Source organism: Phyllobates terribilis, unplaced genomic scaffold, assembly GCF_046119375.1.
Source record: "Phyllobates terribilis strain yellow unplaced genomic scaffold, ASM4611937v1 Scaffold_7__3_contigs__length_470593459, whole genome shotgun sequence".
Taxonomy (NCBI): Eukaryota; Metazoa; Chordata; class Amphibia; order Anura; family Dendrobatidae; genus Phyllobates; species Phyllobates terribilis.
The window spans coordinates 337,987,219-338,003,062 of NW_027362767.1; positions in this window are offsets into that span (position 1 = coordinate 337,987,219).

Below are 15,844 nucleotides of genomic sequence, written 5' to 3' on the forward strand. Positions count from 1 at the left end.
AACCGCGCCTCCAGCCCTGACTGACAACCGGCCCCAATGCAGAGCCAGTGTCAGTCAGAACCAGGGGTGCGGTTACAGCCACCGCTCTGTATACTCAGAGCGCTGACTGAACCCACGCCAGTGCCGCCCCATGACTAAAACATGAACTGTACCAGGGGGAATTAAGTTAATTTTCTCCACGCAGCGTTCGGCTAAGTGCAGGCAATGGACAAATAAGCAATGCTTTTAACCTGCACATTAACTCCATATCTGCAGATTAATAGTGCTTTTTCTGGTGACAGATCCTTTCTAATCTTGGCTATACTTTTTGCTTTATTTCCCATTTTGATCTTGTGTTGCACTCTGGCTTATTTGGAATTATTTCACTGTATTTTTTTGTGATGTCAAGCCAAAACGAAATAAAATGTTTAGCATATCATGTGTTAACCATGAAAACAAAAAATAAACAAAAGTAAAAAAAAAAATATTTGTTTTATTATTCTTTGATGGTCCTGTACTCATTTAACATTTTTACACAAAGTCCACACAAAAGCTTAATGCACAAATCATAAAAATTATAATACAAAATAAAATGCAAAACCTTATGGAATATAAATACAATAATGTGTATTGCCTATGGCCGACAAACAACAAAGCTGCTTATTGCATATGCAAATATGTTATGACTCCGAACTAAATCTTGAGGACAGCTAAAGAAAATAAACTATTTCAAATGGCAAAAAAACAAGCTTATCTCACTTTCAAATGTAGAGTTGTCCCTTTCTACCCAAAACCCTAGAGCCAACATATGTAAGATCCTTCTTGTAAATTCATTAGCAATTCATTACTTTCTTTAAAGAAAACTCTAATTTCCCCACAGCTAAAAATGTCTGTTTAACTAGAAAGAGATCAAGTTATCCCTGGAGTACTCTGGATCTCAAATAAGTATTCCATGTTATGTGAAAGTAGAAAAGTATAAGTGAATGCATTAAACCCACCTTTAAGTTATTGGTTTATTATTATCATTTTTTTGTTAAAGCACTGAGCAATCTTTTGAAATTCCACCTTGGAAAAACACTTGTATTCCTGTTATACTTAGGCCCTTAAAGGGTTAATATCAGGTATGAAGTTTGACAAAATCATCCAAAAATGATTATTTGACCACATAATATCTTCTTTTTTTCTGAGATACTTTATATTGTATTTCGGGAAGCCAAAACGCTATGCAAACATCCTCTAACCATGGTGATTCAATTTTTTTTTGCCTGGTGATTTACTTACACCCAATAATGTGGTAAATAGAAACAAGGATTTGCAATTCGTAAAGATATCTACGTTGACAGAATTTTACTGCAAAAAATAGAGGGAAAAGGAAATTGGTGTCCGTGGGTTCTGTCAAAATCCCTGATGTGGATGCTGTATGTAACATGGCATGGCTAGATGGCATTCCTTCAAAGAAGGTCATAGGTAATGTAAACAAAGTATGTAAAATAGTTTATGCATGTATACAATATATATATATATATATATATATATATATATATATACAGTGGTGGCCAAAGGTATTGGCACCCCTGCAATTCTGTCAGATAATACTTCCTGAAAATGATTGCAATCACAAATTCTTTGGTATTATTATCTTCATTTAATTTGTCTTCAATGAAAAAACACAAAAAGAATTGTCTTAAAGCCAAATTGGATATAATTCCTCACCAAACCTAAAAAAGGAGGTGGACAAAAGTATTGGCACTGTTTGAAAAATCATGTGATGCTTCTCTAATTCGTGTAATTAACAGCACCTGTAACTTACCTGTGGCACCTAACAGGTGTTGGCAATAACTAAATCACACTTGCAGCCAGTTAACATGGATTAAAGTTGACTCAACCTCTGTTCTGTGTCCTTTTGTGTACCACATTGAGCATGGAGAAAATAAAGAAGACCAAAGAACTGTCTGAGGACTTGAGAAACCAAATTGTGAGGAAGCATGAGCAATCTCAAGGCTACAAGTCCATCTCCAAAGACCTGAATGTTCCTGTGTCTTCCGTGCGCAGTGTCATCAAGAAGTTTAAAGCCCATGGCACTGTGGCTAACCTCCCTAGATGTGGACAGAAAAGAAAAATTGACGAGAGATTTCAACGCAAGATTGTGTGGATGGTGGATAAAGAACCTCGACTAACATCCAAACAAGTTCAAGCTGCCCTGCAGTCCGAGGGTACAGCAGTGTCAACCCGTACTATCCGTTGGCGTCTGAATGAAAAGGGACTGTATGGTGGGATACCCAGAAAGACCCCACTTCTTTCCCCGAGACATAAAAAAGCCAGGCTGGAGTTTGCCAAAACTTACCTGAGAAAGCCTAAAACGTTTTGGAAGAATGTTCTCTGGTCAGATGAGACAAAAGTAGAGCTTTTTGGGAAAAAACATCAACATAGAGTGTACTGGAAAAAAAAAGAGGCATTCAAAGAAATGAACACAGTCCCTACAGTCAAACATGGCGGAGGTTCCCTAATGTTTTGGGGTTGTTTTGCTGCCTCTGGCACTGGACTGCTTGACCATGTGCATGGCATTATGAAGTCTGAAGACTACCAACAAATTTTGCAGCATAATGTAGGGCCCAGTGTGAGAAAGCTGGGTCTCGCTCAGAGGCCATGGGTATTCCAGCAGGACAATGACCCAAAACACACTTCCAAAAGCACTATAAAATGGTTTGAGAGAAAGCACTGGAGACTTCTAAGGTGGCCAGCAATGAGTCCAGACCTGAATCCCATAGAACACCTGTGGAGAGATCTCAAAATGGCAGTTTGGAGAAGGCACCCTTCAAATATCAGGGACCTGGAGCAGTTTGCCTAAGAAGAATGGTCTACAATTCCAGCAGAGCATTGTAAGAAACTCATTGATGGTTACCGGAAGCGGTTGTTCGCAGTTATTTTGGCTAAAGGTTGTGCAACCAAGTATTAGGCTGAGGGTGCCAATACTTTTGTCTGGCCCATTTTTGAAGTTTTGTGTGAAATGATCAATGATTTGATTTTTGCTTCATTCTCTTTTGTGTTTTTTCCTTGCAAGCAAATTAAATGAAGATAATAAGACCAAAGAATTTGTGATTGCAATCATTTTCAGGAAGAAACTGAGTATTATCTGACAGAATTGCAGGGGTGCCAATACTTTTGGCCACCACTGTATATACTTAAATATACAGTATATGTGTTTATTTTTTATAATTTTGACAAATTTCTGTCAAGTTGAAATATTTAAGAAGTAAAAACAGTTATTAAAGTTTTTGAGTATAGTTGAAATGCATTTGATATAGAATACTGTGCCTTGAAAAAGTACTCATCCCCCGTGAAGGTTTTTCACATTTTTTCAAATTACACCAACAAATTTAAATGTTTTCTTATTTGAATTTTATGTGATATACTAACACAAAGTTGAAAGTATTTGTGAAGTGTAAATAAAATGATGCATGATTTTCTAATTATTTTCAAAATATAAATCTGAAAATTGTGACATGCATTTATATTCAGCCTCCCTAAGTCAATACTTTGTAGGACTGCATTTTACTACAATTACTGCTGCAAGTATTTTTGGGTATGTATCTACCAGCTTTGCACATCTGAAAGCTGAAATTTTTGCCCATTCTTCTTGGAAAACTAGCTCTAGCTCAGTGAAATTGGATGGAGGCGTCTGTGAAGAGCAATTTTCAAGTCTTGCCACAGATCTTCAATGGGATCTAGGTCTGGACTGTGACTGGACCTTTGAAAAACATGAATATGCTTTGACCAAAAACATTTCATTGCAGTTTTGGCAGTATGTTTAGAGTCATTGTCCTGCTGGGAGGTGAACCTAAGGAACTGTCTCAAGTGTTTTGCAGCTTCTAACAGTTTTTCCTCCCGGATTGCCCTGCATTTAGTTCCATTCATTTTCATATCAACTCTGACTAGCTTCCTGATCCCTGCTGAAGAAAAATATCCCCACAGTATAATGCTACCACCACCATGTTTGACGGTGAAGGTGGTGTTTTCAAGGTGATTTGCAGTGTTATTTTTCTGCCCACATAGCGTTTTGCATTTAGCCCAAAAAGTACTACTTAGGTCTCATCTGACCAGAGCACCTTCTTAGACATGCTAGCTGTGTCACCCAACATGGAATTTTGCAAACTGCAAATGGGACGTCTTATGGCTTGTTTTCAAAAATGACTTTCTTCTTGACACTCTTTCATAAGGGCCAGATTTTTGAAGCATACAATTAATAGTTGTCCTGTTGACAGGTTCTCCCACCCACCTGTGAATTTCTACAGCTCATCCAGAATGACCATAGGCCTCTTGGCCGCTTCTCCTTTCCTGATGCTGTTTGATCCCCAGTGTTCTCAAACAAACTTCTGAGGTCTTTACAGAACAACTGAAGTTATACTAGGAATAAATTACACAATTGTGGACTCAATTTGCTAATTATAATAACTTCTGTAGACAATTGGTCAGTCAAGATTTTATTTAGAAACATCACATTACAGGGGGCTTAATACAAATGCACATCACAATTTTCAGATTTCTACTTTGAAAATATTTAGAAAACCATATATAATGTACTTTACACTTCACAAATACTTTATAACTTGTGTTGGTATATCACATAAAATCCCCCCAAAATACATTTAAGTTTGTGGATATAACGTGGAAAAATGTAGAAAAGTTGGTAGGGCATAATAATTTTTCAAGGCACTATAAATTTTGATTACATTAACACTCATATTGAAGACAGTATAAAAAATGATTTAAGAACAAAATACAAGATGAAAAATATTTCCTCTAAATGAGATATTAAAAGTAGTGTTGAGCGAATTTGTTCGACATTTCAAATTCGGGTTCATGTATGTTCGCGCAAAAAAATCGGCTCCGCCCATGAACATCCCTGATTTGCCACGATGTCACGCAGATGTTATCTATGTGACAGCGTGGCAAATCAGGGATGTTCGTGGGCAGAGCCGAATTTTGGGCGTGAACAAGCCGGAACCCAGAACACGAACCCAAATTTGAAATGCTGAACACATTTTCTCAACACTAATTAAAAATGTGAAATATTTGAGAAATATATATAGGAAATGTATACAGTGATAGTATCACTGAAAATGTCATCTTGTCTCGCAAAAAACAAGCCACCACACAGCTTTGTCTGCAGAAAAATAAAAAAGTTACAGCTCTCAGAATAAAGCAATGTAAAATTAATTATTTTTTCTATAAATAATTTTTATTATGTAAAAGCTCTTCTAGCACAAAGGGGCTTTGTATCTGGAGCCCACAAACTATTCTAGAAAAATCTGCGCTTCAGGAGGCAAAAAGTGCTCGGTCCCTCCTGAGTCTCGCCTTATGGCTAAGCAGTACTGAACAGCCACATATGGGGTATTTCTACATTCAGCAGAAATTGTGGGATACATTTTGGTGGCATTTTTATCCATTTCTTAGTGTGAAAATGTAAAATTTGGGGCTAAAACAAAATTTTTGTGGTTAAAATATAATTATTTTTTTCTCACTGCCCAATGGTATAATATACTGTGACACACCTGTGGTGTCAATATGATCACTGCACCCCTAGATTAATTCATTGAGAGGTATAGTTTGGAAAATAGGGTCACTTATGGGGGATTCGGCTAATCTGGCACCTTAGGGGCTCTGCCAATTTGACATGGCACCCTCAAACGAGTCCAGCAAAAATGAGAAATCGCTGGTCAACTTTTAACCCTTGTAACTTCCTAACAAAAAAAAATGATGTTTCCAAAATTGTGCTGATGTAAGGCAAACATGTGGAAAATGCTATTTATTAGCTATTTTGTGTGACATAACTCTCTGATTTAAGGGCATAAAAATTAAAACTTTGAAAATTGCAACATTTTCTCAATTTTTGCCAAATTTCAGATTTTTTCACAAATAAACGTAAGTCATAGCAAATAAATCATGAAGTACAACATGTCACAAAAAAAACTATCTAAGAATCACCGGGATCCGTTGTCAGAATTCCTAAAATTGGCCTGGCCGGGTCACTGGTGGGAACAGGCCTTCGGGGTGAAAGGGTAAAAATCATCAATCTACAGCATGTATATAAACAATAATTTAAGAACATACAGTGGAATCATGCTTGTTATTATAAATCACATATGTGTTCATACTTAACAAGTTCAATAACCCCTTTCAACTGCAGACAGTTTTCATTTGTTTGCTTTTGTTTTTCATCCCTGTCTTCCACGAGATATATTTTTTAAGAAGGGTTTTTTTTCCTGTGGAACGACTGGTAGTTGTGAAAGCAAACAATTAATTTAACATACAATGCACGGAAAGCTGAAGAAAATATATATTTCTTGATTGGAAAAAAATATATAGCTCATGAGCTACAAAATGTGAAAAGAGAAGAATTACCTGAACTATAAGTTGACATATTTATAACGCTATGTCATACATAAAGTAATTTATGTTTTTACGTTGGTATTTAGAGAATCTTGCGAAATGTATCAATTGTGCCAACTATCAAGCTTTCCCCTTTGAAAGGAAAATCCATACTTTTATCTAAAACCTCTTGCTCTTTCTTTGTTAAATCTCCCAAAAGATTTGCATTATTAAAGTGGCTGCCTGATCTTAATCTAAAGTTTATTTGCTGTATACTGAAAATTTATGTTTCTTTCTTGTATACACTGTGTTTCATTACTCACAATGTTCAGTATGTTAGTGTTTACTATGGGCAATGAACTGTGAGTTCCACATAGCAGCTTTATCTGCTTTTTCTTTTTGACTCCAGACTGATGCTTCCATGTTTGATCTGTTTTTTTAACTTAATTTTTTTTTTACTTTTATGTCAAGACCATGTTTTATTAATTATCAGTTTGCTTTTCCTAAAAGGGGTATTCTGGATTACTTTTTATGTTTATGTTCTTATGTATGAAGAATAAGATGGATAAGCAATGTAATGTTTTCTTAGTCTGTTCATGCCCTTTACCCCAGTTTATAATTCATTACATAGACTGGGGTATTGAGGTAGTGACTAGTGTTGAGTGAGTATGTTCTGTTCCGAGTATGCTCGGGCCGAGCTCCGAGTATTTACAGCTGCTCGGTGTTATGTTTGAATCGCTCCCGTGTGCATGATTTGCAACTGTTTGACAGCTTTATTACATGTGAGGAATGTGTAAGAAATAGACATTCCTCACATGTAATAAAACTGTCAAACAGTAGCAAATCATGCACACGGGAGTGATTCAAACATATCACCGAGCAGCTGTAAATACTCGGAGCTCGGCCCGAGCATACTCGCCGAAAGGGTTAATAGAACATACTCGCTCAACACTAGTAGTGACCAATGTACATACTTAAAAGGGTTGTTCTACCAACAAAGTACATTTTAATCAATAGATCTTGAATACAAATAAATTCTACAATTAGATATGTTAAAAAATGTTCCTGTGCTGAGATAACCCCATAAATGTGCCCCTGCTGTGTACTGTGTAATGGCTCTATCCAACCATGCAAGAACATGGTCTGAACATACCACAGCTCCTGGGCAGGGAGGAAGCAAAAGAAAGTATACAGACAGGACAACATAGGATTGCAGCTGCTGCCTCACTGAAAGCAGCAGCTTTCTGTGTGTTGTCCTGTCTGTATACTCTATTTTGCATCCTCCCCTGGTGAGCAGCTGTGTTTGTGGGATAACCCCATTAAGTGATGATGCAATGTAATCAGTGGGTGGCAAAAGATGAAGTGTAGGTCATTTTTTAACCATTTAGTTGGAAAAATCTTTTATTCTTTTTTAGTAAGAGAGCTAAATACAAAGAAAATGTTATAAGACCAGATAAGTTTTACCACTGTTACTTATTTTCACTTGACATATTGGTATCATTGAAACCAATGAGTTTTCCAAGTCAAATATTGCTGTGAACCAATATATTTTAAAGGTTTCTATTCATTTCTATTTACCTTCTTAGCATTACCTAGCACATTCTGGTTACAGAATGAATGGAATAGTTCATGGCATTTAACTTGGCCATCTGAATATGTATGTTTAGTCATATCATATTTCAATAGGATTTTACAAATTAAAATGATAATGAAAGATGATATAAAAATAAATTCTTGGATCCTTCATGGATATTTATGACATTTAGTCATATAGGGGATATATTTTATAACCTTGTTTACAGTGCTGTCATAACCGCACCACATATAATTGGTCAGCTATATGGCATTTCATTTATCTCCCTTATCTACACCAGTCATTTCTCAAAGCTGTCGATTGCTAAAATGTTCACAAGACCTGGATTTCATCAATCTTTTCAACGTGATGCATTGTAGCCACAGGATATTTAAGTACCACTGAGAACAGAATTACGTTTGGCCCATAGCACAATGTGATCTGCACTGGGGATAAAGTATAGACTCTAAAGAAAGGTTTTATTTTTGCAGATTAACCACTTTCTCAACTCATAGATAAAGAATATATTGTAGCATTAGTTTGTCGATAATGTTTGTGAGAACATCTCCATCTAATGAAGGGGAAAAAGTCAACACAATATTATTTTGATCATTGTTATGGGCAATGAACACTTTATAAGACTAAAATACTTTCTTATGACATGTTTTGTTCAGGACATTTGATAATAATAAAAATTCATAACCAATTTCTATCCAAGTGTCAGGAAAATCCATGGACTTCTAACACCAGATAACCATAAAACATAAGCCAAGCACTAATAGACTTACAAGGGTTGTCCCATCATAGAGATTTGCGGCTTAATAATAGGATATACCTTTAATGTCAAAAAGATGTTGACCCCACAGCTATCTTCAGAACAGTTCATGACACAAGATTTCAGAGAATGATAATGCATCCCTCTCTAAGAATGCTTAAAGCAGATCCAAAAGTTGTTGAGCGAGCGTTTGGTAGGCCACCTTTCCATTCTATGAGAAACTGCACTGTGGCTCCAATTTTGAGATTGCAGGGAATTCTCTAAAGAGAATCTGTCAGCAGGTTTTTGTCACCTAATCCGAAAACAGCATAATGTACATACAGAGATTCAAGTGATTTATCACTTACGGGGCTGCTTAATTTAGTTTTGATAAAATAATTGTTTTATCAGCAGGAGATAATCATAAGAGGACTAGTAAACCTTCCGCTACATAGTCTTCCATATTCATGATGTCTGTATAACCCCGTCCTTTCCACTAATTGGTAACTGTCTATGTACACTATACATGGGCAGAAAGCTGCCAATCAGTGATGTGGGTGGGATTAAACAGAGCTCAACATTCAGATCATTTCTAGATCTTCAGCAAAAAAAACAGGGATTTTTTCAATGCTGCAACACAAAGCCCAATAAATGACACATAGCTGGAATCAGGATCTCTTCACCTCCATGATGCTACTCTCAGATGAGGTAGCAAAAACCTGCTAATAGATTCCCTTTAAGGTACACACAGGATGAGACATAAAGTTGCACACCTAACTACCAGTGTTAAGCTTTCATGTAAATGTATGGAGGCCTTCACTAACGTATTACTGCTCTCTTAACTGCTGATTGTTCTGTCATGGCGAACCCTTTCATAATTATTACTCTGAAAACAACATGACAAGCAATAATTCTTTAAATAAAATTTGTCTTTACTGAGGACCTTGGAGAGAAACAGGCACAACTGTTAGCAGGCACAGAATATTGCATAAATATAAAGCAAAAATTTTTCACGCATTGGACAAAGAATATATAAAAAATACTTTGTCTCATAAAGTAAAAAGCATAGTACATAAAAAAAAATCTTAGGAGACTGGCATACGTGTTTCAAACCATGTGATTCTTACTCATAGCCAATGGTTAAGAAGCATACCGTTCGAAATACATAGGCCAGTCTAATAGGATTTTTTGTTCCTACTTCCAAAAAGTATTTGTAGCAGCTGAGATCCATTTTAAAAGGAACAATCCTGTTTATCATGTTAAAAGTTTGGTGACATGTATAAATGTACTGAGTCTGTTGCTTTTGTGCTTTAATACTCCTTTTGGACGTCTTGGTGAGTGATAATATTCATCTAATTGACAGTACATTATCTCATATTAACTCTAGAGTCAATAGTTTGCAATGGCCCTCAACAAGAGATACATATAATGTATTAATTATCCAAAGTTTGAAAAAAAAGTAAAGCATAAAAATAAAGAATGCAAACTAATAATTAAAAGAAATTACATAGACAAATAGATAGGAATTATTGAACGTTTGGAAATCCAAATTCACCAGGTTCAGCACATTTTTCCCCCAAAAAATTGATTTGTGCTGTACTATCCTATCTCCAGTTTTGCAATTTCTTAATTCATCTCTCCAATCCCAAGGTCAGTGTATGGACATCCAGATCTGCTCCTCTATGAGTGATATGCACAAAAATCAGCATCTGGAGACATTCTCTTCATAATTGTTTGCCAATCCTGATGCCAATGCACCAAGCTGCTAGACAGTTTTGAGCCACTCATCATGAGCCCAAGAGTCACATGTGGCTCCCAAACCACATGTTGGGGATATCTCCCTTGGAGGAGGGAAGGAGAAAGAAATCAATCTGTCTCTACCTATAGATAAACAAAATGTTGAGCAGCAAAAGTGCTTTTTTCTGTCCCAATGTGTAAGTGAGCTGTGAGCTCAGCCCCCTATCCCAATGCTACAAAAGCATAAAATGTTGGCGCATGACCAGTGTCCATCTTCTATACTGACTGTGACGGACTTCCATAATGGGCTTCTCTAAACCATGTGATAGCAACAGGTCATTATGGGGAAGCTTGCCTGGCTGTGCCTGCCTTCATCATCCAGCTTAGTGAAATGGTGCCATTTTGTCCCACAGGCTCAAATCGAATTGCAAACTGTTCAAATTTGCAGGGACCTTTGAATTTCAGGAAATTAATCTCAATTTCCTGCAATTGCTGGGATTTGCTTATAATCTCTACTTATAATCTTTATAAGATTCCTGCTGAGAAAAGTAATAGTACTTTAAGAAACATTTGTCTATTTTCCATGGCATGAATGATATGCTCAAATGCTTATAATTATGCTTGAAAACATTATATTAAACTACAGAAAATGTTTTGCTATTTGAACTGTCAAAGTAGAATTGTGCTTCAATGTGATCTGTAAAAATTTCTGGTGGTTGAAAGACATGGAAAGTAAAATCAACAGAAGCTAGGCAAATGGATGCATAAAATCAATTTACTAAAAAGCTTTGTTCAAAGCAATATTAGCCACAGGGTAGATGTGACCTTATGGAAGTGCTGATATACAGTGGACAATACTGCAGCTTAGAGCTGGAGCTGACCTTGCTAGTTTTATTGAACTTTTGCCAACTGACCTATGACTAACTTACATAACCTCTAATTCCACCATCCTTCACGTAATTCTATATACATGAATGCATCAATGATTTTTTTTTTCACAATTCACGCTTATCAACTTACAATTGTTTTAAATTCGCCGATTCTAGAAAATTTTCTAAAGTCCAAAACAAATTAGATTTGCATCGAAACTATTCACACAAGTCTAGCATAAATTTAATATTTATGTACATATACACATAGACAAAATTGTTGGTTTCCTTCTGTTAGAGTAAGAAAAACCCACAATTGTCAGTAAATAAACTTGAAACTAACAAAAGTAGATTTCAATTTCCTGAAAAACAATTAATGAAAATCAGACATTTCTTTTAAATTGTTGTTCAGCAGAAAATAAAGAAAATAAGATAAGCGAATGAAAACGGCCTAGACAAATGTAATATAGCCCCAGAAAAAATGGAACAAAGCTTCTGAGAAAATGTCCTTTGTACAGACAAGAAAAAAAATAGAAATTTTTGGCAAATCACATCACCTTATATTCACAGATGCAAAGATGAAGCATAGAAAGAAAAGAACATTGTACCTACTGTGAAATACGGAGGAGGCTCAGTTATGTTTTTGGGCTCCTTTACTGTAGCTGGCACAGGGTGACTTAATCTGTGCAGGGCATAATTACATTTCAAGACTAACAAGGCATTTTGGAGAAAAATGTGCTGCTCAGTATGAGAAAGCTTAGTCTTATTAGCAGGTTATGGGTCTGCCAACAGGATAATGACCCAAAACACAGCTAAGAATATCCAAGAATGGTTAAGAGCTAAGTTCTTCTATGTTCTATGAACCCTTGTATAAATCCTATTTAACATCTATGAAAGGAATGGCAAAAATACCTGCGGACAGAGGCAGAAGTCTCATTGACAGTTACAGAAATAATTTGTTTGCAGTGATTTTCTCAAAACATTGTGAAGCAAAATATTACCTTAATGGTATCAAGGGTTTCAAGTTATTTTGGTGATTATTGGGGATATTTTTTACTTTAACAAAAGAGTGGGTAGAACAATTTTGTTCATGTGTCTATGTATATATTTGTATATAGACACACAGACAAAATTGTTTGTACCCACTCTTTTGTTAAAGTAAGAAATACCAACAATTGTCTCGTAAATACGAGAATATGAATGATAACAAAAAAAAATTTTCTCCACTCATGGTTATTGGTTGGGTGAAGCCATTTCTTGACAAACTACTGTGTTTACTCTTTTTAAATCTTAATGATAACCAAAAACATCCAAATGACCCTGATCAAAAGTTCACATACCCCAGTTCTTAATACCGTGTATTGCCCCCTCTAACATCAATGACAGCTTGAAGTCTTTTGTGGTAGTTGTGGATGAGGTTCTTTATTTTCTCAGATGGTAAAGCTGCCCATTCTTCTTGGCAAAAAGCCTCCAGTTCCTGTAAATTCCTGGGCTGTCTAGCATGAACTGTTCGCTTCAGATCTCCCCAGAATGTCTCAATGATATTGAGGTCAGGAGACTGAGATGGCCACTCCAGATCCTTCACTTTGTTCTGCTGTAGCCAATGACAGGTCGACTTGGCCTTGTATTTTGGATCATGGTATTGTTGGAACGTCCAAGTACATCCCATGCACAGCTTCCAGGCAGATGGGTGCAAATTTGCTTCTAGTATTTGCTGATAACGTGCTGCATTCATCTTTCCTTCAACTTTTACCAAGTTTCCTGTGCCTTTGTAGCTCAAACATCCCCAAAACATCAGTGATCCACCTGCGTGCTTTACTGTAGGAATGATGTTCCTTTCATCATAGGCCTTGTTGACTGCCCTCCAAACGTAACATTTATGGTTGTGGCCAAAAAGTTCAATTTTGGTCTCATCACTCCAAATTACCTTGTTCCAGAAGTTTTGAGGCTTATCTCTGTGTTGTTTGGCATATTGTAGACGAGATACTTTGTGGCATTTGCGCAGTAATGGCTTTCTTCTGGCAACTTGACAATGCAGCAAATTTTTCTTCAAGTGCCTCCTTATTGTGCACCTTGAAACAGCCAAACCGCTAGTTTTCAGGGAGTCCTGAATTTCAGCTGTTTTTTGTGGGTTTTTCTTTGCATCCTGATCAATTTTCCTGACAGTTGTGGCTCAAATTTTTGTTGGTCTACCTGACCGTGGTTTGGTTTTTACAGAGCCCCTGATTTTCCATTTGTTAATCACAGTTTGAATGCTGCTGACTGGCATTATCAATTCCTTGGATATATTTTTGAATCCCTTTCCTGTGTTATACAGTTCAACTACCTTTTCCCGTAGATCCATTGACAATTCTTTTGCTTTCCCCATGACTCACAATCCAGAAATGTCAGTAGCTGGATGAAAGATGCAAGAATCTGTCTGGGTCCCAGAAACTCACTCAGCTTTTATGTACACACACTGATTAGAAACAAACAGGTCACAGGTGAGGATGTTACCTTTAGTAGCCATTCATACCCATTTGTGTCAAATTCTGTTCATCTTATCAGGCCAAAATCACCAGCCAGTGTATGTGAACTTTTGATCCGGGTCATTTGGATGTTTTAGGTTGTCATTAAGATTTAAAAAGAAAAAACACAGTAGTTTGACAATAAATGGCTTCACCCAACCAATAACCATGAGTGGAGAAAAAGTTTTCTGTTATCATTCATGTTTTCTGAAGCAAGGCCAAGAAAGGAAAAATTCTGCCAGGGTATGTAAACTTTTGAGCACAACTGTAGCTAAATGTGGAATTATCATTGCAAATTTTACTTTGAATGTCGAATATTTTCCCTTTCAAATTAAGAAAATTAACACAAATATGATAATTCTCAAGAATTAAAAACATATTTGGAAGTTGCATTGATTTTTTGCATTGATTTTCATTACTTAAACTTTATTTATGTAGATAGAACTTGTCTGACGTGTGACTGACAGGTCTATTACGTACCGTATAACATAAATATAATTGTTTTTAAAATTGGCCACAGAGTGAATAATCGTATATACACAATTTTTACCAATGTTTTCCTTTTTGTTCAGAGTTTAATTACACCATTGAATAGATATTCTTATATCATTTTGAATGAATTACAGTTTTGCAAAAAAATAAAACAAGAATGGTCATGCTGTGTCAGGGTGGCTGGAAATATGTGCATGCACATTTTACAATGATGGAATTGGAAATGCATATCATTTAAAATTCAACATCTCAGATGATATGCAAAAATAAGCTGCAATATTTTCAGTGCATACAGATGTCAGAAACCATGGCAACTAATAAAACACAAATACTTCAGAATATGCAGAGTATCTAAATCATTATGGCCTCATTCTGTCATTTATGCTATAAATACGGATAGGTTTATAGCAAGACCTACCCATAGACTGTGTACTACTACCAACAGTGGGGAAAATGTGAATTTATATAAGTGAATGTAAATATATATATATAGATATGTATATCTACATATATGTACCTATATTTACGTAAACAGTTCTTAACATGGGATTCTATTAAATCCTTTGTAAAATATTCATATTTACAAAGGATTAGATGTTTTTTTGTACTTTATGTGTATTCCAATTTGTACTTTATGTGTACTACTTTTTGGAAAAGAGTTGCATCACCACAACAGAAATAAAATATGGCTTGCATCCGACAAATATGATGCAATTTACTTTCAAAATTGCAAACTCTCAGATACAAAACTATATGACAAAAATGAATGTCAAGAGTCATTGAATATAAAATTGCCCATTCAAGGCTGCCTGATATTATGTATTGGCAAGCTCTTACGTGTACAAAACATTCACTGTCAACCTAATATCTATTTTTGAGCTTTCAATATGTTAAAATTATTCAATCTAATATCTTCATGACAAAGACAAACTGTATGTAAAAAATTGCATTTAGCTTTGCTAATATATATAGATTAGTTTGATGTGTTGCATAAACAGCATAAGGGGCTAGGCCTTGGGCATGGTTTTTTTTATAGATTTTTTTATTTTATGCATTTTTATTATCTTCATTAAGGCTTAATCTTTCATCAGTTTTTATTAATCGTACAAGTGTTATCTATGTTTTTCCTACCAATAATAATCTAGGGGCTGTTCACATCTGTTTTGTTCCTAGGACCAAGTGGTCTAGACAAAAGCATATAAACATGTCTGATACTTTTGCCAATGCAAATCTATGGGACCGTGAAAAAAATGGGTAGCAGGGTAAAAAGTTTTGGGAACAACTATTTCCTTACTTACAAAGGACAAATCTCCAGGCTTAGTAACACCTGGCAACTTCATTACTTAAACAATGCAACACCTGTCCACAAATTTATGTGATGTTGTTACTTTGTCCTATTCACCTTAAACTAATAATGAACAAGTGGCATTCATGTACATCTTTTGGTCATTGACTCTAAAGAGGCTGTCCAATAGGTTTCTTGTTCATTTTACTCTCATGACTAAACTTGCAAAATTAATACTTTTAACATAATTGGACATACTTACACTCCAGCATTGAAATA